The sequence below is a fragment of the Haemaphysalis longicornis genome, unplaced genomic scaffold (assembly GCF_048455015.1).
Source record: "Haemaphysalis longicornis isolate Haplotype H1 unplaced genomic scaffold, Haemaphysalis longicornis Haplotype H1 scaffold_1, whole genome shotgun sequence".
Lineage (NCBI taxonomy): Eukaryota > Metazoa > Arthropoda > Arachnida > Ixodida > Ixodidae > Haemaphysalis > Haemaphysalis longicornis.
The window spans coordinates 247362663-247388442 of record NW_027526203.1 but is presented as its reverse complement, the minus strand read 5'-3'; the positions used below and the strand labels follow the sequence as shown (position 1 = coordinate 247388442).

The window sequence follows — 25780 nt, the reverse complement described above, 5'->3', positions numbered from 1 at the left end:
CGAAAGATTCGCAACTGAATTTTTTGGTTATCACCGCTGCATGTAGTTTGCTAGGCCGGCGATGCGCGGCAGTGCATTTGCAATTGTTACAAGGTAGATTCCCGGTTGATATAATTCCATCGTCCTATTACCTTGGTAGGTGTCCGTCTGTTGACTGGAAGAGTGCTGGATCTGGATCCCCAGTGTACCATTGTTCTTTTCCGCACGTATGTGGGCAAAAGTAACGTTCCGTCTTAGTCCTCTTTTTGTGGTCTCGCTCTTTGGATATCGCTTTTCAACGCTTCAGATGCTTCGAGGTTAGTGTATGAACGTTTTCAACTCATATCACCTTGAATTTATTGACACTGAGACAAGTTGAAACTTTGCGAAAAAAACGTTTATTGTCGCAAAAAATTCTATCGAAGGCCCGCGAACAACGCTAAAAACATTCCACAATTTTTTAGCTTGAAATCTGCATAAAGTGCTGCTTACCTATATATAGAACGGCCGTTTAATTAGTTTAATTGACTAGTCATCTCTGGGATTGCTAGTGAAACTGCACCTTAGGCCTCGGACCTCAAATTAGAAATCAATGTGTCTTGTAGCACGTCCCACGTCTCTCATCTATTTTGTGCGGTCATTATTTATGCAACAGCAGTACATATACTCAAAGAAATATAGAGATAGATGGCACGCTCTAAATCAAGCCACAAGAACTCTGATAACTTTGCAACTTGAATTTACACTTGGATATAGGTGTTCTGAGTACAGTGATAGGTGAAGACAACGTGGCCTCCTGCCTCAAACACTTTTGTATTTAGTAGCTATTTACCCTCTACACAACCTGTACCCTTGACAATTGCGAATTCCCAAACGCCTTTTGTTATTGTCAGTCTAGGTTCCCCTTCGCCATGGGACTGACGAAGTTACCACGCCTGCCCTACAACACCTATCCACAGCAGGGAAAAAAAGAACAATTAGTAGCATCCGGGTAGCCCAAAAATATACTTGCATCCCATTCTATGTGTCAGCACATGTAAACAGCCCGCAGCCGGTGAAATTTTTGTAGTTATTTTGTTAGCATGTGCATGGTGTAAACGTCAATAAAAATATTTCTGAAACCACTAAATGTGCCCGCTGTGTAGCAATGTAGGACACTTTTTACCTTACTTACATATGCCAACATCCCTATTGCTGGAATAGCAAAGGCCCTTGGGGATTGTTCAAATCGTCCGACAGTATTCTCCCAAGACAGCTTTCAATACCACATGGGAGTAGTAGAAGAGGTAGAGGTCTTCCTTGGACGAATACAGCTTCTAAATACTGGCCCTTACAGGGACCCATTACACTGAAACAAAATGTGTTTCTTGCGGAATGATTAGAGTTGATAAACTGGCAGTGGCGCATACCCATTCCCACATTGCCCGCAATATACAGAAGACGCAAATATTGCATTGCACGGGGAAAATATCACTCTGGACTCTGTCAAGCATGCATGCCGACAAAGGTTATGAATAGTGTATACTATACTATGTACTACACTGTTCAGTAGACTAAGGTTTTTATACAATAGCAACGTCCTGGCTAGTGAACACGCATTGATCCCCAACACACAGTCCAGGTTATTATTGACAAGCACCCTGAAGTGAATAACAGCATGGCAGCCTGATCATGTAAACACTTTGGCATAAACACGCAGCAATATCTACATACCTTTCATTGTTCAAGGGAAGTGTGAAGACAAAAAAAGAAAAGAAAAAAATCAAACTTTCCAAAGAGACAAATTGCCCTATTCCAGATAGGGCAAAGCACCAGTGACATCACATTTTACAACAATTTGACACTACACAAACACAAGCATGCAGAAAAGCAAAATACTGTTGAACACCGAATGCGTCGGCACAAATGGAAGGCACTATAACTAGGCACATGATCACAACAATAAAGGCAAGTAATAGGAAAAACAACCAACTGCATGTCGCCAAGAGGCAAAAGCTTCAATGTGTACACGTTTTAGTGCACAACCGTTGATCCCACATGGTACAAACTAACCTGGGGTCCTTCGGTAATGCTGCGTGCTTTAGGAGCTGAGGTCAGCTTTAAAGGGTAGAAATTAAAAGAAAATCACTGGCCCTTAAACTGAGTTACCTTCCGGAACATCTGCCTCACCTGCTTGCCATGCAAACCTTGTGTGATTAACTTGCCAGCATGAAACAGGCGGGTGTTCAGGTATCGCTCTGCGACACTTCGCACAATGTGCACATAATGGTTCTGGAGAGGCGAACTGTCAAACATGTGATCATGCAGCTCCGGAAAAAGCTTTCTGTGCATGGATGAACGGAGGGCTTGATGCTACAGATCGGCCAGGAATGTTTTTGATGCAAGTTGTTTTGTGTGCAGAGCCAATCGCACAAGTGACTCGCATTTTTTGCATATTGCAATGACACTATCCGACGGGTAGCGCAGACCTCCCCTACTTTTTCGCCGTATAAACGATGATGCGGCAGCTGATGGCTCTGCTGAGAATAGTGCGGCAGTGCATTCTTCACATGAAAGCTTGTCTTCCAACTTAAATGCCACGTAACCAGCGACATGAGTAATCATCCTTGCTCCCCACTCAGTGATGTGGTCTACATTGATTGTGTAGTTATGGTCACTGGAAAGGGCATCACTCTGCTCAATCGATTCGTCGTCCAAAAGCCTTTTCCTCTGAGACGTTGCATTCAACACCTCTGCTCCTGATGCTCGCGCACCACTGCTGCATGACAACACCGCAATGTTTTCAAGTGGCAGACAGTTGTCTGTGCTTGCATCAGAGAGCTCATTTTGAACAACCACTTTTTTTAATGCAGCGCGAAATTGCTGGGTTGTCGGGTTGTCATTGTGGCCCCCATGAGACCTAATCAGGCCAAAAAAAAGTTCCAAATGGTCCTGACAAATTTTGTGTCCAGGCACATATTTCAAAAGCTGCCTTTTCACCACAAGGAAGTTGTGGAGGGCAATCATGCTCTGCATGCAGATCAGGTAGCCTAAAAAGCCCGTCTTTCTATTTGTCTCGACAACTTGGCGCTTCGTTGCTGGCTCCTTCAACGACAAAATATAGCTTGTTGCTTCTTGATACATTGTTTTCACATCACGTACGTTCCTTTCATTTAATGGCGTTTTCCATCCTTTCTGGTACATACTCCTCGAATTAAGAACGTGAAATATGTTGTTCACGAGTGTCAGAAATTTCTCAGTTCGTTTCGAATTTATGAATCCAGCAAGTCCTAACTCCCGACACTCGGCAAGTGCAGTGGCAACAGAGAGACTCATTACCTGAGCAGCGAGCCTTACTTTAATTGGCTGCCTTTGCAATTGTACATGTGCTGTGCGTAGTTTGTTTGCGAAGTGCAGGCCTTCATTCTCCTGCAGTTCGTGAAGCTGCTCGATGTAGCTCCATGCCACAATTTTTTCATTCTTGTCCAGGTAAGCTCCTTTCCTGGCGAAGGCATTCCTGACGAGTTTCAGCATATGGCACGGGTCTAAAAAAGCAGCAACAGGCTCTCCTTCGTAGCAGGGTGTGGGAATGTTGTTCTTAAATGCGTAGCATCGCTAAAGCTACATCCCAACTCCTGCAGCATGGCGATGTTGGCTGGTGCGCCGTCACAAGTTAGTGACACAATCATCGCCCCCGCATCGTGAGCACGGAGCAAGCTTTGTGTCACTAGGTTAGCACGCTGCTCCCCCACAATGCCGTCTACAAAAAAGTAGCCAAGGGGCACCTTCCACCTACCGTTGATGGCAACTGCCATAATCACAAAGGCAGCTTTCGCCAGTGGTAGGCGGTCACTGTCGACGCCAGTGCCGATGTCTACAAACCCTTCAAAGCTGCCCCTGTTTCATTTCACTTGTTGCCGGATGGACATTTCATCCACCATGAGACTGCAGATGGTTGGGTGGCCTTGAGCAGTGCTCCCTGCACATTTCATCTTAAGTGCATTAAAAGCTTCAGAGGAAAAACCCGGCTGCCCATCTACACTCTCATACCACTTTCTCAGAGTTCGCGGGTACGGCAGGCAGGTATGAAAGGCCTGCCTAACGTAGTTGTATGCCCGCGGGGAATAAAAGTTGAGTGTTAGAGCAAAGGCCCTCAGCTCCGGTGGGTACTGGCTCGGCACACCTTGCCCAGTGTGCTTTGCTGTCTGCCTTTGGAGGAGCTGCTGGTTGGCCGCGCCAAGGCTTGATAACACAGCAGCTTGCTCTTTCAAAAGAATGTTTTGCCTAGTCAGCGTTGAAAGTACCGACTTGAGTTCAGCATTTTGCTTTCGAAGACGTCGTCGGGACTCTTGGAGCCTCTTGATCGCTTTCTGAGACACCCGCTGCTCTAAGGCAAGCCGCGTTGCCCGGGCTCTCAAGAAGGCCTTTTCAGGTGTGTCTTCCTGGGAGTTGAAACAAGCCGTTACCAAACCATCTAACTAATGATACACACTTGACTACAAGCGTGCATAAAGCTCAGACGACTACCTTAGGTTTTATGCTTGCTGGCATGTTTTTTGGGGAGAAGAAAACAACGAAACTCTCATGAGAACTCCGTTATACCAATGTTTGTTCACAGCAAACTACTGGCTGTCTTTTTTGTAATATTTATACCACACAGATTATACATATCAGCCTAATTTATTGCCATCTACAGTGGCACAAATGTAAATCACTGCTACCTAAAGCTAATACAAAGCTATTTTTTAAGATTATATATGTTTCACTGAAATGGAACAGAAGTAATCATTTTCTCCATATGTGCCTTTTTTAATTAAGGCTAACGCTTGTAACCATACGTACAATTACAGATTGAGGTAGTGCCAATATGCCTGAAGCTTGTGTTTGATTTTGAAAACACCACGTTGGATCAGTGGCCAGAAAATTACACAGCTGGGCCTCGCCGAGTTGATGGTTTAACCGACAGTTAGGTGTCACAACACTGTGATCTGCAGCATGAATCCACGTAAATGCTCCGTGGAAACAATATGTATTTGACAAATAACCACCACAAAAATACTACCTTCTCTTGTCTATAGATACAAGATGAGGTTCAATTCATATAAACTACATACATTTCCTAGACTTTAAAAACTCTACAACTGTTGCAACTACAAACTTTATATATACACCTCGGGCTTTTCTACAGTACATACTCTTCACATGAAAGCTGAATTCCCAGTATGGTAGCTGTTGGAGGCGAAACAAGGGCCTCTGGTCTAAGACACAGGTCTGACAGCTTAGGCGATCTATATAGCCTTGTACCGAAATCTAAATAACTGACACTTTTTTAAGGTTAGTCATGATGCGCCTTACTTCAGTTCTGAATTTCATTCCTATATCAAATGGCCAAAATGTAGTTATTTCCAGTTACTGAACTAACACAAACATCAAGAACATCCAACATATGGCCCCAAAAAGAAATTTAGGTACAAAACACCTCGTAAAAAATTCATTAGGAACTTGAGAACAACCCACCTAGCTTAATTAAATTAACATAATTTTGAAGCATTAATGTATTTGTCAACATCCTATCAATTAACATTACCTCCAATTGTCAGTTTGCAGTTCTCGCAAAATGTGCACACTGCCATAAGATGTAAGTAAAATAGCTGTAAATTGTACTTACTTTCTTTCTCTGGGGCTCCGAATTCCTCTCAAGTGAGTGAATAGGCTCCATAATGATGTTTTCAGCTTGAAGTGCAGGCCTTTCATACACTTAAAATTCCTTGGTTCATTGATTGCACATGGCATGCAAAATACATGCTAATTATCAAAGATTAGTAAGAATCATCGTCAGAATCCAACCACACAACATTAATGTGTACCTCACCATGCATTGTGAATAGCTTATTTTGAAAACACATGCTGGGGATACACTGGTCACGCACGCTGGCACCTATACATAAACACAGACATGCAATGGTTTCTGTACCCAAGTTCACATTCAACGTATCTTTACCATTGCAAACTGCAGTTTCCTTTTTCTCGGTGTCTTGTAGGAAGTTGGAGTGGGTAGTGAGCTTGGCAGGTCCTGCAAGAACTTTTTTATTAACTGAATGCAGGTGAATACTTTTGTTGTACACCCAGAAAAAATAATAAGAGGCATAAAGCAAATATTCCCTTCAAGGTAAAAGGGGGGGGGGAATTAGGCAAATATATTTTTACTTACTTCACTGATTGGATCTGAAGCCACTTGCTTTTTCAATACAGAGATGCCTGTCCCACTCCGGACAAAAATCCCCTCATCCTGGAACACGCAGAGAGACGAGGAAAATAACGTTACAGTGTGAAGATTACATCTGTGCAATGTGTGAAGGCAAAAGAATAGGTGTAAAATGTTGTGGCTGAATTGCGTACCTCACCATGCATTGTCAATAGCTTATTTTGAAAACACATGCTGGGGATGCACTGGTCACACACACTGGCAGCTATACATAAACACAGACATGCAATGGTTTCTGTACCCAAGTTCACATTCAACGTATCTTTACCCTTGTAAACTGCAGTTTCCTTTTCCTCGGTGTCCTGTAGGAGGTTGGTGTGGGTAGTGAGCTTGGCAGGTCTACACCCGTGAAAATTAATAAGAGCCATAAAGCAAATATTCGATTGATTGTATGGTTTAACGTGCCGACGCAATGCAGGCAATGAGGCGCACCGTAGTGGAGGGCTCCGGATTAATTTTGACCACCTGGGGATCTTTAACGTGCGCCGAAATCTCGTACACACGGGCGTTTTTGCTTTTCGCCTCCATCATAAAAGCGGCCACCGTGGCCAGGAATCGAATTCGTGACCTCGTGCTCAGCAGCGCAACGCCTTGGCCACTGAGCCACCGCGCTGGGTATAAAGCAAATATTCAGTAGGGGGGGAGAGCAGCCAAATATTTTTTTACTTCACTGATTGGATCTGAAGCTACTTGCTTTTTCAATACAGAGATGGCTGTCCCACTCCGGACGAAAATCCCCTCAGCCTGGAACACGCAGAGAGACGAGGAAAATAACATTACAGTGTGAAGATATACATCTGTACAATGTGTGAAGGCAAAAGAATAGGTGTAAAATGTTGTGACTGAAATGCTTTAATAATTTACAAGCCTATTTCACAAGTGCAGGACAGAACGATCACAGCCATCGTTCGCATTCATAGCAAGCAAGGCTTTCCACGCAACTTATGGCACAAAGCGGTTCTATTCATGCATTCGGAACAGAAAAGTCAGACAGGCCTTCCTAGATAATGCTGGCAACAGTATGGTTGATTGATTGTAGAGTTGAATGCGCCGACGCAACGCAGGCGATGAGGCGCACCGTAGTAGAGGGCTCCGGATTAATTTTGAATACCTGGGGATCTTTAACGTGCGCCGAAATCTTGTACACATGGTTGTTCTTGCTTTTCGCCTCCATCATAAAAGCGGCCACCGTGGCCGGGAATCCAAACCGCGATCTCGTGCTCAGGGCAACAGTATGGTGCTGTCAGAAAGTCGGATGGGGGAAAATCTGAAGTATTACATGACTGTAGCCCCTCCATGCAATGAGGTTTGCAGCATACTTTTTTTATTTATTTATTTTATGTATTAATTACAGAATACTGTTGGCCTTCAAGCCATTACAGGGGGTAGGACACATTAGGATAGTTAAGTATCAATTATAACTCATACAGCAGTACAAACAACACGTCAGGCTTGATATGTTAGGTAGCATACATAATACACATCAGCATTGCTAGCAAAAGTCACACTGTTTCCGTCAAAGCACACATACAAACAGGGAGGAATAAAAAGGGAATAAAAAGAGAAACCTCATCCTGGCCAACTGTCGATGTTCGCCTTAGGTGGGCAGTTCTAGCAAGTGTAACATTTCTGTTACCGACACGGTAGCAGATTACTTCGAAAGAATGAACCTGGCGGCTGCCTTTGTACTTTTTTCAGCACATTTATCAGCGCGAGTTCTGAGGGGTCTCATACAGTGCTCGCATACGCATGTTGATATGCATGTTGACACACGGATAGCTTTCCCTTCCTCAACTTCTTTACACCGCAAACATGCAGAAAAGCATTTTGATGTGGTCGCAGCAAAACATTGCCACAGAAATCAATGTTTTTTTATGTATATAGCCGTTGTAAACAGTTCTCTGCGACAGTTATTGTGGTTAAGAAATTGTTTGCAGCTGTGGGCTTAGGCCATTCCAGCAGCACGATTGGAGGAGGCTCACGCTTGTCCAAACCTGAGAACTAGTGCTGCCTAGCAGTGTGAAGCCATTTCGCAAAACTATTAGAATTCTTCCCAGAGAAAAACTGAAGCTGCCTGTTTTGACGCGCAAAATGTCGAGTCATCAAACTTACCAGAGGTATGAGGCCAGGGCTTGTTGCATGTGACGGTCCAGGAAGTGGTAGTGTCGACACGCTCTGCTCCACTGATCCGCCGTGCAGTTGTTGCGTTGACCGAGGAACCTGAAATGTGGGAAGGGGGAAACATACCACATATTAATTTTGATAACAGCAATAATAATGGTAAAGCATCTGCGGAGAGAACGGTGGACATGCATCTGAACCGTACCTGTTCAGTCTCACACAAATTATTGTCACAAGCTCAATGTGTTAGTGCCTCATTCACAGCCGTCAACAAGTGAACTTAAAAGTCATGATACCAAAAATACCAATCATCATGCGGCTGCTCCCATTTTTTTATAACAATAAAGAGGCAAATCATGAACTTTGCTCCCCTAACAGCGCGGCTGCTTTCATAGCAGGCACAGTGCCATCAAACTTACCAGAGGTATGAGGCCAGGGCTTGTTGCATGCGACGGTCCAGGAAGCACGGGTAGTGTCGACACGCTCTGCTCTGATGATCCAGCAAGCGGTGACCCAGCATCCTAAGAATGGGTTAGATGCAGAATCGTATATAGTGCAATGTACATAATTATAAAATCTGAGTGAAAAGCATGCAACTTTAGCTTGACCCTGCTGTATACGCATGCAGTGCGTACCCAAGTCTGACATGTAATTAAGCTATAGATATTATAGGGTAGTATTATGCGTGGTAAATTTATAATTACGTTAAGCAAGTAGGATACGGTATATACTACATAAGTGATATTTGTTTTTATTACGTTGGAATTAGGGAAGTGTGCACGCACGGCCGTCTGTGTGTGTAACTGTCGAAGTAATCAAGCTGCGTGCGATGATATGCAAGGTACGCATGCTCGATCCTGTCTGTATCTGCGTGATTAAAATTATTTACACACGTATGAACGACTACTTCCCCGCGGCATTACACTGATTAATTGATTAATTTTAGGAATTACATGCAATTATGAACAACAGTGATTGAATATATACACACATATGAAACGCGAGCACGGAAATACGAACCAGAACACACAAATAGCGTCATTTATTTCCGTGCAAGTGAAATTTTCGTGTGGCTATATTGGATTAACAATTAAGGCTGAAAAATGCGTTTTTTTTTAAATATACCGATACCGCGCCATTAACATTGCACCTCCATATACTTTTCAAACGTGTTTTGGTTCATATTTTCGTGTTCGCTAGCGTCACTAAATAAAGGCTTTTAGTGACGCTAGTGTTCGCGATTTCGACTGCACGTATGCATGCAATTTGTTTACGAGACGCACTTTGTCGTGCGTGGACAAAAATGAACCCATATATTATGATATATGTGCCAAGAGCTTGCGTATATACTTTTGCTGATATGTCAGTCGATCGAGCGTAGTTTGTCTCGTACGTAGTTAGAGTGCATGGCCGCAGCAAACGGTAAACTTTGGTGCCTTACCAGGACCACAGGGACCGCATCTGTGCTCAGCCGAACCAATCTCGGTGACGAAAAATCAGTCGCGCAAGCGAAAGGTCTTCGAACAGACAAACGCAAACTTGGGCACTTTCCAGTCCGGTAGCCGCACGGCGTTCGCCCACTGCTTGCGGCGTTCTACATCGCTTGGGAACCTATAAGCGGCGGCGATTGCAAACAAAGGATTAATGCACACCAATGTACAGCAATACTAGTCAGCGGAATGATGCACTCACCGGTGGAAAGTGACTCCCGATTCCTTGGGTACCAATCGCGACTTGCAGCCTGGCACCGAGCCTTGCGGCATTGTTACAGCGAGCCGCTTCGCAAAACTGCTGCGGCCACACTGAAGGCCGTGTAACCGCGCGTTTAGGTTCACGGTCACGCGCTGCAAAACGGCCTTCTACCTGCCTATCAGCTGATTTCCGCCGGCTCGGCGCTGGCAGATGCAGACGACGAGAGGCGACACAGAACGGAGGAGGCGGAGAAGGTGCACCGACAGAGAGGGAAAAAGAGTCCGCCATTCGACTTACAAAAATGGCGTTTCCGGCTGCGCTGGGTGTGACGTCAGGGTAGAGTGTACTAGAAGTTTAGTTGAACAGTTTAAGCCAAACTTGCCTCGAAAAGCGACTTTATTCGAAAAGCGACTCTACGTTTGCGCTCAGGCAGAGACTCTTGGCTTGGTCATGGCGCTGCAGGTAGCTAGAACAAGGGTTGGTGGCTCGAGAGTTTCTTCTGGTGAGGCACCTCTGCTAATAGGATTACCTCCGCTTTTAGGCGAGCTACTGGGCCGAGCCGAGAGGCGCAGGTTTTGTCACAATACAGGTGGCTGCCTGGAAAAGCAAGCTCGCAGCGGTCTGAGATCCAAGAATTTCATACATCCCTTAGTAGCGTACCTGGCCGCCACAGTTTCCATCGTGCCCGATTTCAACGCTGATATTTCCAGTAGCTGCATCGCAAACGCGGTTAATGTGTCCCCTTTCCATATACGCGAGGAGTTTGCTTAGCTTGCTCAGGGTAAGACAACAGTAAGGTATGTGAAAAATAAAAAAATGGCCGTCATACGACCAAAATGCAGGCTTTAAGGGGGGAAAAAAAACCGGCATTAAATCCAAATATCCGAAACTGCGATGTAAACAACCAACTCGCCATTAAGGTGTGTACATAAATAAAAGAGAATTAAAATTATATCGCAAATTTCTAACCGAGATAAGATTTCTAACACTGGCCACATGCATAAGAACCTAACAAGCTCCGGCACTAGTAACTGCCACAACTCTGACAATACGGCCGATAATGTCACTACGACTGTAATAAATGCTTCGACTACTGCACCCCAAACAGTTCAGTTAAATCCCTGTACTAATATTTTTCCCTCGATTGCCGTCACTAAAGAAAACCTTACCGGGAATGTAATGAACCTTTCAAGTATAACCCTCTCCCCAGCTCAGATGAACGTCTTGTCAAAGGGCCTAAACTTTTGCCCGGCTACTGGTGGTTTTGATGAATTTCAACTTTTTAAGGACTTAGATAACTTCGCCAGAAACATGAGACTACGAGAATACTTCTACGATCACCCCGCGACGGAAGAAGCCCGCAGAACCCTACCTAGCTATAAGCACTGGACCCCTCCCACACAGCGTGATAGTTGCCTCGACATGTACATCAAAGCTGTCCAACGCGATGTGCGAAAAGCTTACCAAACACAAATTTCGTTCCACCACAACATGACTACCAACGAAAAGAAAGCCCTAGAGGAACTCGCAAGCTGTCCCGACATAATTATTAAACCTGCCGACAAGGGAGGCGCAATCGTAATCCTTGACAAAACCGACTATGTTAACGAGGCCAATAAGCAACTATCAGTATCGACGTTCTATAAAGCACTACCCAATGATCCCACTCAAGATTATAAGCAAATTGTCAAAGATAAACTTGCTGAGCTTGTTAAAAATAAAACAATAAATGAAACCACGGCTCGTTCCCTGATCCCCTTAAGCCCAGTAGCCGGTAAATTCTATCTTCTCCCAAAGATTCACAAGGTGAACAACCCAGGGCGCCCCATTGTTTCTGGCATTGGCACTGTTACCGAAAACCTCTCGCGCTATGTGGATAATCTCATTTGCGACATTCCGCCCAGCTTTCCCTCCTTCATTAAGGATACCAATGACTTTCTCTCAGACATCTCAAAAATTGAAATTCCTGATAACTGCCTTCTAGTCACCCTTGATGTTGCGTCACTGTATACTAACATCCCCCATGAAGATGGCATCGCCGCTGTATCCCTTGCGTATGAGCAGTCATCGTGCGACAAACCTATCGATTCTTCTGCTCTCCAAACATTCCTTAGGCTTATTCTTGAACTTAACAATTTTGAGTTCGACGGAGTTCATTACGTGCAAGTCAGCGGAACGTCAATGGGAACTCGAATCGGACCTAACTATGCTAATATCTTTATGGCTCACCTCGAATCAAACTTTCTTGACACCCAAAATTTAAAGCCAATGTACTATAAAAGGTACATTGATGACATATTCATGATCTGGCAACACGGTGAGGCGGAGCTCCTCACCTTCATTGAGGCATTTAACCTAGCCCATCCTAGTATTTCCCTTGCTCATTCCTATTCGGAACACAGTGTAAACTTTCTGGACGTCACCGTTACTACCTTCCAAGGTCGGCTTCAAACTAAACTGTATAGAAAACCGACAGACACGCGGCAGTATTTGCACTTCCGAAGCAGCCATGTCAGACACTGCAAGACAGCAATACCTTACAGCCAAGCCCACCGATTTAGGAGAATTTGCTCAAACCAAGCCGACTTTGACTCAAACTGTCGAGAACTCAAGACCGCCCTCCTGAATAAAAAATACCCGGAAAAAGTTATCGACGACGCTATTGTGCGAGCCAACCAATTAGACCGTAACGAAATCTGTAAGAAAAAAGCCCCCAACGGGAACCCGCAAACTAACTTAGTTTTAACCCACTCATCCTCCGCTCCAAGAGTGTCAACCGTGCTCAAAAAACATCATAATATCCTAATGCAAAGTGACCGCTTAAAAAGCATATTCCCCGAACCACCACGCGTTGTCTACCGGCGTAATCAGAATTTAGGTGACTTTCTTACTAACTCTCGTATCAACCGACCGGCAACTACTGGCTGCATGCCCTGCAATAAACCCCGATGTAAAGTATGCCCACACATGACCACTACACAGCGCGCCACCAGCACGGCTTCAGACTACTACGTAAATATAAAAGGTAACTTTAACTGTGACTCCGCTAATGTCGTATATCTTCTAGAGTGCACTGTTTGTAGGCAACAATATATCGGCCAAACTGAAACGCCCTTCCGAATACGGTTCAATAATCACCGCTCTCATGCAAAAAGCTGCCCTTATTTGCCCCTGTCAAGACATGTGAACAGTCCCGGGCATGCATTTGAACATCTTAAAGCAACGATTTTAGAATCCGCCTTCAAAACGCACCACGACCGCGAGGTTCGGGAATCTTATCTCATTTATAAGTTTGGGTCAGCCACGCTTGGAATTAATGAAAGTTACGGAAAACTAACGTGCTTATCCCTCGATTAAAATTAGCGGATTCATAATTTTTATAACTATGTTCATTATTCCTACCCTCGAGTTTGCCATCAGAATTCGCAGAAACTCTCCTAATACAGCAGCTTTATTAGCCTAATGCGGTTCAACAATGCCATTTGTCCTGGGGAGGGAGGCCTCGTTCCCACGATCACTTATGAATGTTTAACTCTTTGTGATCTATTCATGTTTAACCTTTTGTGACCCTACCTATTTCCTGTTCAATTGCTAGCTTCTGTGAAATGCTCTTTTGTGCCCCCTATCTATTCTCTTGACCCGCGGGGGGCACACCCATCTTCGCTTCCCCCCGAACCAGTCTCAGCAGTCACTGAATACCTCAGTGTATACTCTTCCCTTTCTTTTCAAACCGCGGTTGTCCAGTTTCCCCCATTGTCTGAACTTCCAGCCCGCGCGGCATACGTTGACCCGTCATGGTGCAACCTTGAATGCTGCATTGTTAACACGACCCCTTTTTCTCTCTCTCGCTCCCCCCCCCCTTTTTATTATTTTTTTTCTTGTTTGTTTGTTGATGTTGTAACATAGGCGTAGCCTGACTGTATGCACACTCCCCATTTCCGAAACATTTTCCGCACTTTCTCACAGTTTTATGCAAACCTACATAAGAAATGTGTTCAAAATGTTTGCGACAGCAAAATCATGTAACTTTACTCTGATGAAGGCAAGTCCCGTTGCCGCTACGTAAGTAAACATTGTCTGTTATTGTTCTTGCTGTGTATCCGACTCTTTACTTATACTATTTCTGCGCGCTTTGTGAGTTTATCTTTCTCTAGATTTATATATATATATATATATATATATATATATATATATATATATATATATATATATATATATATATATATATATATATATAACACAGAAATAAGGGTTGGCAGTCGAGAAAACCTCGGAAAGCAAAGGGGAGGATGTGGTAGATCATTGAAACAGATTAAGAATTTGGAAAGAAAGAAAGAAAGTGAAGAAAAAATGCCCGCCAGGTGGGATCCGAACCCACGACCTCCAGAATACCGGTCTGGTGCGATCGTGGGATCCGAACCCAGTCGTGGGTTCGGATCCCACCTGGCGGGCATTTTTTCTTCACTTTCTTTCTTTCTTTCCAAATTCTTAATCTGTTTCAATGATCTACCACATCCCCCCCTTTGCTTTCCGAGGTTTTCTCGACTGCCAACCCTTATTTCTGTGTTATTTTCAACGAGCCCCTCATTTCCTATTCTGATTCGCTATATATATATATATATATATATATATATATATATATATATATATATATATATATATATACATATATATATATATACAGAAAGAAATGCCGGCAGTCTACAATGCCAAAGAAGGCATAGGGGAATGGTTAGACAATTTTTTACTCTTAGTGACGTTACTTTTTTTTTATTAATACGTGAGAAAGAAAGAAATAAATAAAAACACGCGCCCAGAGTGGGGACCGAACCCACGCCTTTCGATTAGATCTCGAATGCCTTACCAATTCGGCTAACTGGGCGACTGTGTTCTCCTTCGCTTTCTGGGGTATTTATATTTACCACAACTGTATCTGACGCTCGAGGGCGGTAGCCAGCGCCACTCAGACTACACGGGGAGAAGGGGACCTTCTTTTCAACCCCCGGGGCGTGACTGAAACGTCTACAGCCTGTCATGAGCGGGTCAACTGGCGGGTAACCCTCTTATGCTACCTTGGCATCAAGGCTGCCAGAACTGAGGCCCTCGCTAAGCTTTTGCACGATAATAAGGTTTGGAAATGAGGGGCTCGTTAGGAAATACAGAAAGAAATGAAGGCAGTCTACAATGCCAAAGAAGGCATAGGGGAATGGTTAGACAATTTTTTACCCTTAGTGACGTTACTTTTTTTTTATTAATACGTGAGAAAGAAAGAAAGAAAGAAAAACACGCGCCCAGAGTGGGGACCGAACCCACGCCTTTCGATTAGATCTCGAATGCCTTACCAATTCGGCTATCTGGGCGACTGTGTTCTCCTTCGTTTTCTGGGGTATTTATATTTACCACAACTGTATCTGACGCTCGAGGGCGGTAGCCAGCGCCACCCAGACTACACGGGGAGAAGGGGACCTTCTTTTCAACCCCCGGGGCGTGACTCAAACGTCTACAGCCTGTCATGAGCGGGTCAACTGGCGGGGAACCCTCTTATGCTACCTTGGCATCAAGGCTGCCAGAACCGAGGCCCTCGCTAAGCTTTTGCACGATAATAAGGTTTGGAAATAAGGGGCTCGTTAGGAAATACAGAAAGAAATGCCGGCAGTCTACAATGCCAAAGAAGGCATAGGGGAATGGTTAGACAATTTTTTACCCTTAGTGACGTTACTTTTTTTTTATTAATACGTGAGAAAGAAAGAAAGAAAGGAAAACACGCGCCCAGAGTGGGGACCGAACCCACGCCTTTCGATTAGAACTCGAATGCCTTACCAATTCGGCTATCTGGGCTTTTTTTTTTTTTTTTTCTTTATTGCCTGCTTGTGACATGATACAATTCGACAGACACAACGCTTGGTGGATGAATGTGAAACAGCAGCCTCTCTTATGCTGCGTGAAGAACTAAAATTTTTTCAATGATGCCAGGCTATCTAATGTTGTGATCCATTCAGGTGGGTCTACTTGCGCTCGGTAAACTTCCCTGATGTACGTTATACATTCAATAAAGTATTCCCTGACGGGTCTAGCATTGGCATCAGCATGCCTGACCGCCATACGAACTCTCCACAAACTATGTAGAGAAAGGAGCATGATCATGTCATAGGGCACTCCCCCTTCATTTTCCGTTGGAAGGTACCTAATGCCGTAAGGAGAAAGTGGCAGGTTCTTTTTCAAAGTCCTCTGCAGAATGTCCCAATGAAATACTGCGTCCCAGCAATCCAGGAAGATGTGTTCAACTGTTTCTATTTTTTTGCACAAACGACAGTTTACGGACCCGTAGACAAATAACCCCTTTTCTTCCAACCAAGGATTCACAGGAAGAGTGCCACTATGCAACTGGAAAAAGAACGTTTTGCAGTGTGCTCTAACTGGCATTTTCTTAATTCTTTGAAGAACATCTTTGCCTTTTCCAGTTGGGTACAGCGACCGGTATATTGGCACGGGCAAGCATACATCAACAAGATCTTTGTACAGACGTTTCCGCGTGACAACACTCAGGTATTCTGTCGAAAATCGCACTTTGAGGAGTTTGACGGCACGCACAACTTCACTCAAAAACCCTCTCACAGACACTGGTCTTGCTTGACTAGTTGACACAACAAACTCAGGGAGAGTGTGCGATAGCCTTGTCTGAATCACATGGCGCAAAAAAGGATCGCTTTCATCACGAAAGAACATGAACCGTGCGACCACTTGTCGCAGAAACAGATGTACAAGGCCCAAACCCCCTGCCTTCGCTGAACGAAAAAGGTTCGTGCGACTCGTTCTTTCCCAAGTTGACCGCCACAAAAACACCGCGAACACTCGGTGTAACTTCTGAACTATAGTTCTTGACATACACAGGGCTTGTAGAACATACATTACCTTCGCAACAAGAAACACGTTACATACGGTTGAGCGTGCAAACATAGACAAGTCCCGTCCACCCCACTTGAGCGTTTTCTCTCGTGTAGCCTCAATTTGCTCCTTCCAGTACTCATCTGGGTCTCTGTAGCACTCAAGTGGCACGCCTAAATACTTAACTGGACACACACTCCACTGGACGTTTGCAAATGTGGACGGCGTGGTTTCCCAATCCCCGTGCCAGAAACCTGAACATTTTTTCCAATTAATTTTGCTCCCAGTCACTTCACAAAACAAGGAGGCTTCTTTTACAGTCTCCTTCACGCTATCTGTGTCCACGCAAAACACGGCAATGTCATCCGCGTACGACAGTACTTTCACTTCACTTGACTGGAGCCTGATCCCGTGTACAGAACTATTTTCCCGTATTTTCAAACAAAAGGGTTCGAGATAAATCGCAAAAAGCAACGGACTCAAGGGGCACCCTTGCCGTACCGATGACAGAACGGGGAAGCTCTGACTCACGTTTTTGTTTATCACTAGGTTTGCTGTGCACTGCTTGTATGCCATCGTCACGCCTTCTAAAATGACCGACCCTAGGTTCACATGGCGCAAAATGCTGAACAACACTTCGTGCCCCACCCTATCAAAAGCCTTTTCGAGGTCAATTTGTAACATTGCCACTTTACCACCGAGTGCATCAATCATCTCTAATATACTTCGCGCCACATGAATGTTTGTGTAAATTGTCCTTCCTTTAATCCCACATGTTTGGTGTGGCCCCACTATTTCTTTAATGACTAATTGTAACCTGCTTGCCAAAATTTTCATTAAGATCTTGTAATCGACATTGGTAAGACTAATCGGTCGGTAACACTCGACTTGCAGCAGCTTCTCTGGATCGTCGCTTTTGGGAATTAAGACGATGTGACTTCTTTGAAAGGACGGCGGCATTTTTTTACACTCGTACGTTCTCGTAAACACCGCGTGCAATATCACCGCTAAATCTTTCTTGAACGTTTTGTAAAAAGCGGCGCTGATGCCGTCCGGCCCTGGTGACTTGCCCTTTCCCAGTTCATCGATTGCCTTTTCTATTTCGCTAACACTTATCGGTTCCTCCAGTCTCGCCTTGACCTCTTCATCTAACTTTGGCATAAGAGACAAAAATTTACTTTCATAGTCATCTTTATACCAACTTTGATGACTAAAAAGACCTCGATAGTGCTGAACAAATTCGCGTTCTATCAGGTCGCTGTCTTCAGTAACTTCATTTCCGCATCGTATCCTAGTGATTTCGTTGCGTTTCGCATACCTTTTTTCTTCCCCTAACGCTCGCTTCGTCGGTGTCTCATTTGACCATAACCGTTCCGCGCGTGCGCGTATCATTGCCCCCCTGTATCTTTCGATGTCGATAACCTCGAGGGCATTTTTCACTTCTTTGATTTCTTTACTAAATATTCCAGGCGCTGCGCATTCCTGGCTTAGCAAAAACTTCAATTGCGTCTGCAGCTCTTCCTCTTTTTTCTTTTCATTGTACCGTAGTACACTCGCACGCTCTATTGCTTTCATTTTCACGTCATTCTTAAACTGCTCCCACCGAACAATAACATCATCACCTTTTCCGATAAACTCGTGCACCCGCTCATTTACTATGTCGACAAACTTTTCGTCTTCGAGTAGCTTTGCGTTAAGCTTCCAGAGATTCCAATTAAATCTCGCCTTTTTTTGCTTTTTACCCATCGTAAGCGTCACCAACGCGTGGTCACTAAAGGATACTTGATTGACATGGTAACTTGTGCAACATGGTATAAGCTTCAGCGATGCGTACAGCCTGTCCAGCCTCGCATGACTCTGGTTTTGGAAGTGTGTGTATTCTGGCGGCTGGCCACTGGCCAGAGCCGAGCCAACATCTTCTAACTCATACTCGTGTACCAGTTCATTCAAGAAAATGGCGCTTTTGTCCCTGACAGGCCGCCCCTTTACTCTATCTTCAGCGTTACATACGCAGTTAAAATCTCCAAGGAGTACAACGTTCCTGTCGGTGCGTAAAAAGTTCTCCACTCGCTCAAAAAACACTTTTCTATCATTCTCTTTGTTTGGTGCATATACACATACAACACGCCAGTACATTTCCGACAAAAAGAAATCGCACACAACCAGTCTGCCGTCATCGCCTGCCGTTACACTTTCTTCCACAATACCAAGGCTATTCCGCAGTAAAAGTAAACAGCCCCCTGACGTACCCACAGCATGGATTCGGCTATCTGGGCGACTGTGTTCTCCTTCGCTTTCTGGGGTATTTATATTTACCACAACTGTATCTGACGCTCGAGGGCGGTAGCCAGCGCCACTCAGACTACACGGGGAGAAGGGGACCTTCTTTTCAACCCGCGGGGCGTGACTCAAACGTCTACAGCCTGTCATGAGCGGGTCAACTGGCGGGGAACCCTCTTATGCTACCTTGGCATCAAGGCTGCCAGAACCGAGGCCCTCGCTAAGCTTTTGCACGATAATAAGGTTTGGAAATGAGGGGCTCGTTAGGAAATACAGAAAGAAATGCCGGCAGTCTACAATGCCAAAGAAGGCATAGGGGAATGGTTAGACAATTTTTTACCCTTAGTGACGTTACTTTTTTTTTTATTAATACGTGAGAAAGAAAGAAAGAAAGAACACGCGCCCAGAGTGGGGACCGAACCCACGCCTTTCGATTAGATCTCGAATGCCTTACCAATTCGGCTATCTGGGCGACTGTGTTCTCCTTCGTTTTCTGGGGTATTTATATTTACCACAACTGTATCTGACGCTCGAGGGCGGTAGCCAGCGCCACCCAGACTACACGGGGAGAAGGGGACCTTCTTTTCAACCCCCGGGGCGTGACTCAAACGTCTACAGCCTGTCATGAGCGGGTCAACTGGCGGGGAACCCTCTTATGCTACCTTGGCATCAAGGCTGCCAGAACCGAGGCCCTCGCTAAGCTTTTGCACGATAATAAGGTTTGGAAATAAGGGGCTCGTTAGGAAATACAGAAAGAAATGCCGGCAGTCTACAATGCCAAAGAAGGCATAGGGGAATGGTTAGACAATTTTTTACCCTTAGTGACGTTACTTTTTTTTTATTAATACGTGAGAAAGAAAGAAAGAAAGGAAAACACGCGCCCAGAGTGGGGACCGTACCCACGCCTTTCGATTAGAACTCGAATGCCTTACCAATTCGGCTATCTGGGCGACTGTGTTCTCCTTCGCTTTCTGGGGTATTTATATTTACCACAACTGTATCTGACGCTCGAGGGCGGTAGCCAGCGCCACTCAGACTACACGGGGAGAAGGGGACCTTCTTTTCAACCCGCGGGGCGTGACTCAAACGTCTACAGCCTGTCATGAGCGGGTCAACTGGCGGGGAACCCTCTTATGCTACCTTGGCATCAAGGCTGCCAGAACCGAGGCCCTCGCTAAGCTTTTGCACGATAATAAGGTTTGGAAATGAGGGGCTCGTTAGGAAATACAGAAAGAAATGCCGGCAGTCTACAATGCCAAAGAAGGCATAGGGGAATGGTTAGACAATTTTTTACCCTTAGTGACGTTACTTTTTTTTTTATTAATACGTGAGAAAGAAAGAAAGAAAGAAGAACACGCGCCCAGAGTGGGGACCGAACCCACGCCTTTCGATTAGATCTCGAATGCCTTACCAATTCGGCTATCTGGGCGACTGTGTTCTCCTTCGTTTTCTGGGGTATTTATATTTACCACAACTGTATCTGACGCTCGAGGGCGGTAGCCAGCGCCACCCAGACTACACGGGGAGAAGGGGACCTTCTTTTCAACCCCCGGGGCGTGACTCAAACGTCTACAGCCTGTCATGAGCGGGTCAACTGGCGGGGAACCCTCTTATGCTACCTTGGCATCAAGGCTGCCAGAACCGAGGCCCTCGCTAAGCTTTTGCACGATAATAAGGTTTGGAAATGAGGGGCTCGTTAGGAAATACAGAAAGAAATGCCGCCAGTCTACAATGCCAAAGAAGGCATAGGGGAATGGTTAGACAATTTTTTACCCTTAGTGACGTTACTTTTTTTTATTAATACGTGAGAAAGAAAGAAAGAAAGAAAAACACGCGCCCAGAGTGGGGACCGAACCCACGCCTTTCGATTAGATCTCGAATGCCTTACCAAGTCGGCTATCTGGGTGACTGTGTGCTCCTTCGCTTTCTGGGGTATTTATATTTACCACAACTGTATCTGACGCTCGAGGGCGGTAGCCAGCGCCACTCAGACTACACGGGGAGAAGGGGACCTTCTTTTCAACCCCCGGGGCGTGACTCAAACGTCTACAGCCTGTCATGAGCGGGTCAACTGGCGGGGAACCTTCTTATGCTACCTTGGCATCAAGGCTGCCAGAACCGAGGCCCTCGCTAAGCTTTTGCACGATAATAAGGTTTGGAAATGAGGGGCTCGTTAGGAAATACAGAAAGAAATGCCGGCAGTCTACAATGCCAAAGAAGGCATAGGGGAATGGTTAGACAATTTTTTACCCTTAGTGACGTTACTTTTTTTTTATTAATACGTGAGAAAGAAAGAAAGAAAGAAAAACACGCGCCCAGAGTGGAAACCGAACCCACGCCTTTCGATTAGATCTCGAATGCCTTACCAATTCGGCTATCTGGGCGACTGTGTTCTCCTTCGCTTTCTGGGGTATTTATATTTACCACAACTGTATCTGACGCTCGAGGGCGGTAGCCAGCGCCACTCAGACTACACGGGGAGAAGGGGACGCCCCGGGGGTTGAAAAGAAGATCACCTTCTCCCCGTGTAGTCTGAGTGGCGCTAACCATTCTAACCATTCCCCTATGCCTTGTCTAAAGGCATTGTCTAACCATTCCCCTATGCCTTCTTTGGCATTGTAGACTGCCGGCATTTCTTTCTGTATTTCCTAACAAGCCCCTCATTTCCAAACCTTATTATCGTGCAAAAGCTTAGCGAGGACCTCGGTTCTGGCAGCCTTGATGCCAAGGTAGCATAAGAGGGTTCCCCGCCAGTTGACCCGCTCATGACAGGCTGTAGACGTTTGAGTCACGCCCCGGGGGTTGAAAAGAAGGTCCCCTTCTCCCCGTGTAGTCTGAGTGGCGCTGGCTACCGCCCTCGAGCGTCAGATACAGTTGTGGTAAATATAAATACCCCAGAAAGCGAAGGAGAACACAGTCGCCCAGATAGCCGACTCGGTAAGGCATTCGAGATCTAATCGAAAGGCGTATGTTCGGTCCCCACTCTGGGCGCGTGTTTTTCTTTCTTTCTTTCTTTCTTTCTTTCTCACGTATTAATAAAAAAAAGTAACGTCACTAAGGGTAAAAAATTGTCTAACCATTCCCCTATGCCTTCTTTGGCATTGTAGACGGCCGGCATTTCTTTCTGTATTTCCTAACGAGCCCCTCATTTCCAAACCTTATTATCGTGCAAAAGCTTAGCGAGGGCCTCGGTTCTGGCAGCCTTGATGCCAAGGTAGCATAAGAGGGTTCCCCGCCAGTTGACCCGCTCATGACAGGCTGTAGACGTTTGAGTCACGCCCCGGGGGTTTAAAAGAAGGTCCCCTTCACCCCGTGTAGTCTGAGTGGCGCTGGCTACCGCCCTCGAGCGTCAGATACAGTTGTGGTAAATATAAATACCCCAGAAAGCGAAGGAGAACACAGTCGCCCAGATAGCCGAATTGGTAAGGCATTCGAGATCTAATCGAAAGGCGTGGGTTCGGTCCCCACTCTGGACGCGTGTTTTTCTTTCTTTCTTTCTTTCTCACGTATTAATAAAAAAAAAGTAACGTCACTAAGGGTAAAAAATTGTCTAACCATTCCCCTATGCCTTCTTTGGCATTATAGACTGCCGGCATTTCTTTCTGTATTTCCTAACGAGCCCCTCATTTCCAAATTTTATTATCGTGCAAAAGCTTAGCGAGGGCCTCGGTTCTGGCAGCCTTGATGCCAAGGTAGCATAAGAGGGTTCCCCGCCAGTTGACCCGCTCATGACAGGCTGTGGACGTTTGAGTCACGCCCCGGGGGTTGAAAAGAAGGTCCCCTTCTCCCCGTGTAGTCTGAGTGGCGCTGGCTACCGCCCTCGAGCGTCAGATACAGTTGTGGTAAATATAAATACCCCAGAAAGCGAAGAACACAGTCGCCCAGATAGCCGAATTGGTAAGGCATTCGAGATCTAATCGAAAGGCGTGGGTTCGGTCCCCACTCTGGGCGCGTGTTTTTCTTTCTTTCTTTCTTTCTTTCTCACGTATTATAAAAAAAAAGTAACGTCACTAAGGGTAAAAAATTGTCTAACCATTCCCCTATGCCTTCTTTGGCATTGTATACTGCCGGCATTTCTTTCTGTATTTCCTAACGAGCCCCTCATTTCCAAACCTTATTATCGTGCAAAAGCTTAGCGAGGGCCTCGGTTCTGGCAGCCTTGATGCCAAGGTAGCATAAGAGGGTTCCCCGCCAGTTGACCCGCTCATGACAGGCTGTAGACGTTTGAGTCACGCCCCGGGGGTTGAAAAGAAGGTCCCCTTCTCCCCGTGTTGTCTGAGTGGCGCTGGCTACCGCCCTCGAGCGTCAGATACAGTTGTGGTAAATATAAATACCCGAGAAAGCAAAGGAGAACACAGTCGCCCAGATAGCCGAATTGGTAAGGCATTCGAGATCTAATCGAAAGGCGTGGGTTCGGTCCCCACTCTGGGCGCGTGTTTTAAAGCAAAGCTTTTTACCTCTACCCCCCAAGGGTTCTTTCGCGACCGTTGGTGTCACCAGAAAACTCCAGCGAACAATAAAAGAATTTACTGGCACCCCCGGGAATCGAACCTGGAACTAACAGACTAACAAAGCGAGAGCCCTTCGTCTTACCGATTTAGCTACGAGCCCACACGAAGAGAGGGAAGACAGGTGGTGTACTCACTAAGTACATCTACGGGTTTACCCCCTTCGTTCTCGCTGAATGCCACGTGAAAGCGTCACGCGACCACTCATGCCCGTCTAGCGGCCCTGTGCGCACCTTGCTCATGTGCTAAGAGTTACAAAAATTAAAGGAAGCTCACACCAATGCATGGCATCTCATTTCTAGTACGCCAATGTGCTAAAGCCTGTGGCCTCCAGTGTTTACGTAAAAAATCACAGCTCCTTGTCGTCCGCCCTCACGCCAAATCAAGGAATACATTAAAATACTCCTTGATGGCCAGACCATCACTCCAAGCCCCAGCATCAAGATCCTCGGACTACATCTCGAGGCTAACACCAAGAGGGACGTCTCCTTGCATCGCCTCAAAAACGGCATTAATCAAATCATACACATGATCAGGCGACTTGCCACCAAGAAGAGAGGCCTAAAGGAATCCGGTACCTTTCGTTTAATTGAAAATTTTGTCCTCTCGAGAGTCACTTACGTCAACCCCATGTCTTCTTCTCGACAAGGAAGACATAGAGATGCCTTATATAATGATTAGAAAGGCGGTCGAGCAGGCCATTGGTCTTCTCATGAGTGCGTCCACACAGAGGCTGCTTAGCACGGGACTCCACAACACTGTGGAAGAGCTGATAGAAGGCCATCTTTCAAACCAGAAGGTCCGACTCAGCCGCATGCTTCACCAGATTGGCTGGGCAGCCCAGAATGTCACTCCGCTTGACGTACTCCCAGACTCTTGGCGACTAAAATAAAGATGCTCCCTTTGCTTAGAAATATGAACCCCTCACATGACGAGGGTCACCGAAAAGCACGGGCTCAAGCGCTAAACACCGCCCTCGGTGGGGATCACGCAGTTATTTACACAGACGCCTGCAAATATCTAGGGTAGCAATACGCCATCATCGTGGCTACCTCCAGAACCAACCTCCTTGCGTGTACCTCGCTTAGGACCCAAGAAATGACGGCAGCAGAAGAGGCAGCCATCACCTTGGCTCTCACTCAACCAGGGGTTCGGAGGGTAGTCACCGATTTCCAGCAAGCCTACTGGAATTACCAGTAGGGTTGGGTGTCCTGACCTGCACTGCGCGTGCTAAAAAAACCCTCCCCAAACGGTTACATTCAGCTCATCTCGACACCCCCTCACGCTTCAATGGAGGGCAACAAATACGCCCAACCAACAAGCCTGCGCTTTTACCTCCCGTGCTATGGAGCTGCGCGAGGACAGTCACCCGCTTGTCACGTTCAGGGAGATAACCCAGCATTATCGCCTTCTGAGACAGACCGTACCTTCGCCTTACCGTGACCTTTCCAAAGAACAACAAACTACTCAACGACTCATACAATCGGGGCTCCTTCCCACATCCTACGCGTCTTCACTTAATGCATCCGAATCGCTACGACGCTGAATGTAAATTTTGCTCAGAAGTAGGAACACTCCGCCCCGTAATCGGGGTGTGCGACTTTAGCCCTGAGTACTCTCCTCTCTTTCCGTCAACTACCAAACAAGAGCAATGGGAGATGCTGCTGTCCAGGCCCTCTCTACCTACCCAGCTTCAGCGGGTGGACAGAACACAGGCCGCGCGGACTGCATATGGGCCCCACAGAAGAAGGAATCACTCCCCAGGGCTGCACTCTGGGCCGTTCAGAAATCTGAACAGAAGTATTTCTACCTCCTCCTCCTTCTCTGCCGCAAATCTCGTCGCCTCCGTCCGCGGCGCAGGGACGGAGAAGACAGATCGTCTAACACCGGGTTGGAGCTTACTTTAATTTTATAAAAAAAGTTTCCACTCTTGTGCAATACAACTCAACCAAACGCCGTTCATGCTTCATGCATTGATTTAACCTTAACAAAAATATCTCTTTGAAGTAAAAAATGGTGTGGTCAAGGGCATTTCACTTCTCTCTGGTTTTGCTATTTGTAGAGCGATGTG

General features: G+C 45.8%; 1 protein-coding gene and 1 non-coding gene across 3 annotated transcripts in view; one reads left to right on the top strand and one right to left on the bottom strand.

Annotated features, from left to right (window-relative positions):
- LOC144143603 (argininosuccinate synthase-like) overlaps window positions 1–25780 on the top strand; it is a 200824-nt gene that overhangs the window by 9606 nt on the left and 165438 nt on the right. The gene's annotated exons all lie outside the window — the stretch shown is intronic.
- Window positions 15803–15874, bottom strand: Trnar-ucu (transfer RNA arginine (anticodon UCU)). The gene has a single exon. It is a non-coding gene; the product is annotated as a tRNA-Arg (tRNA).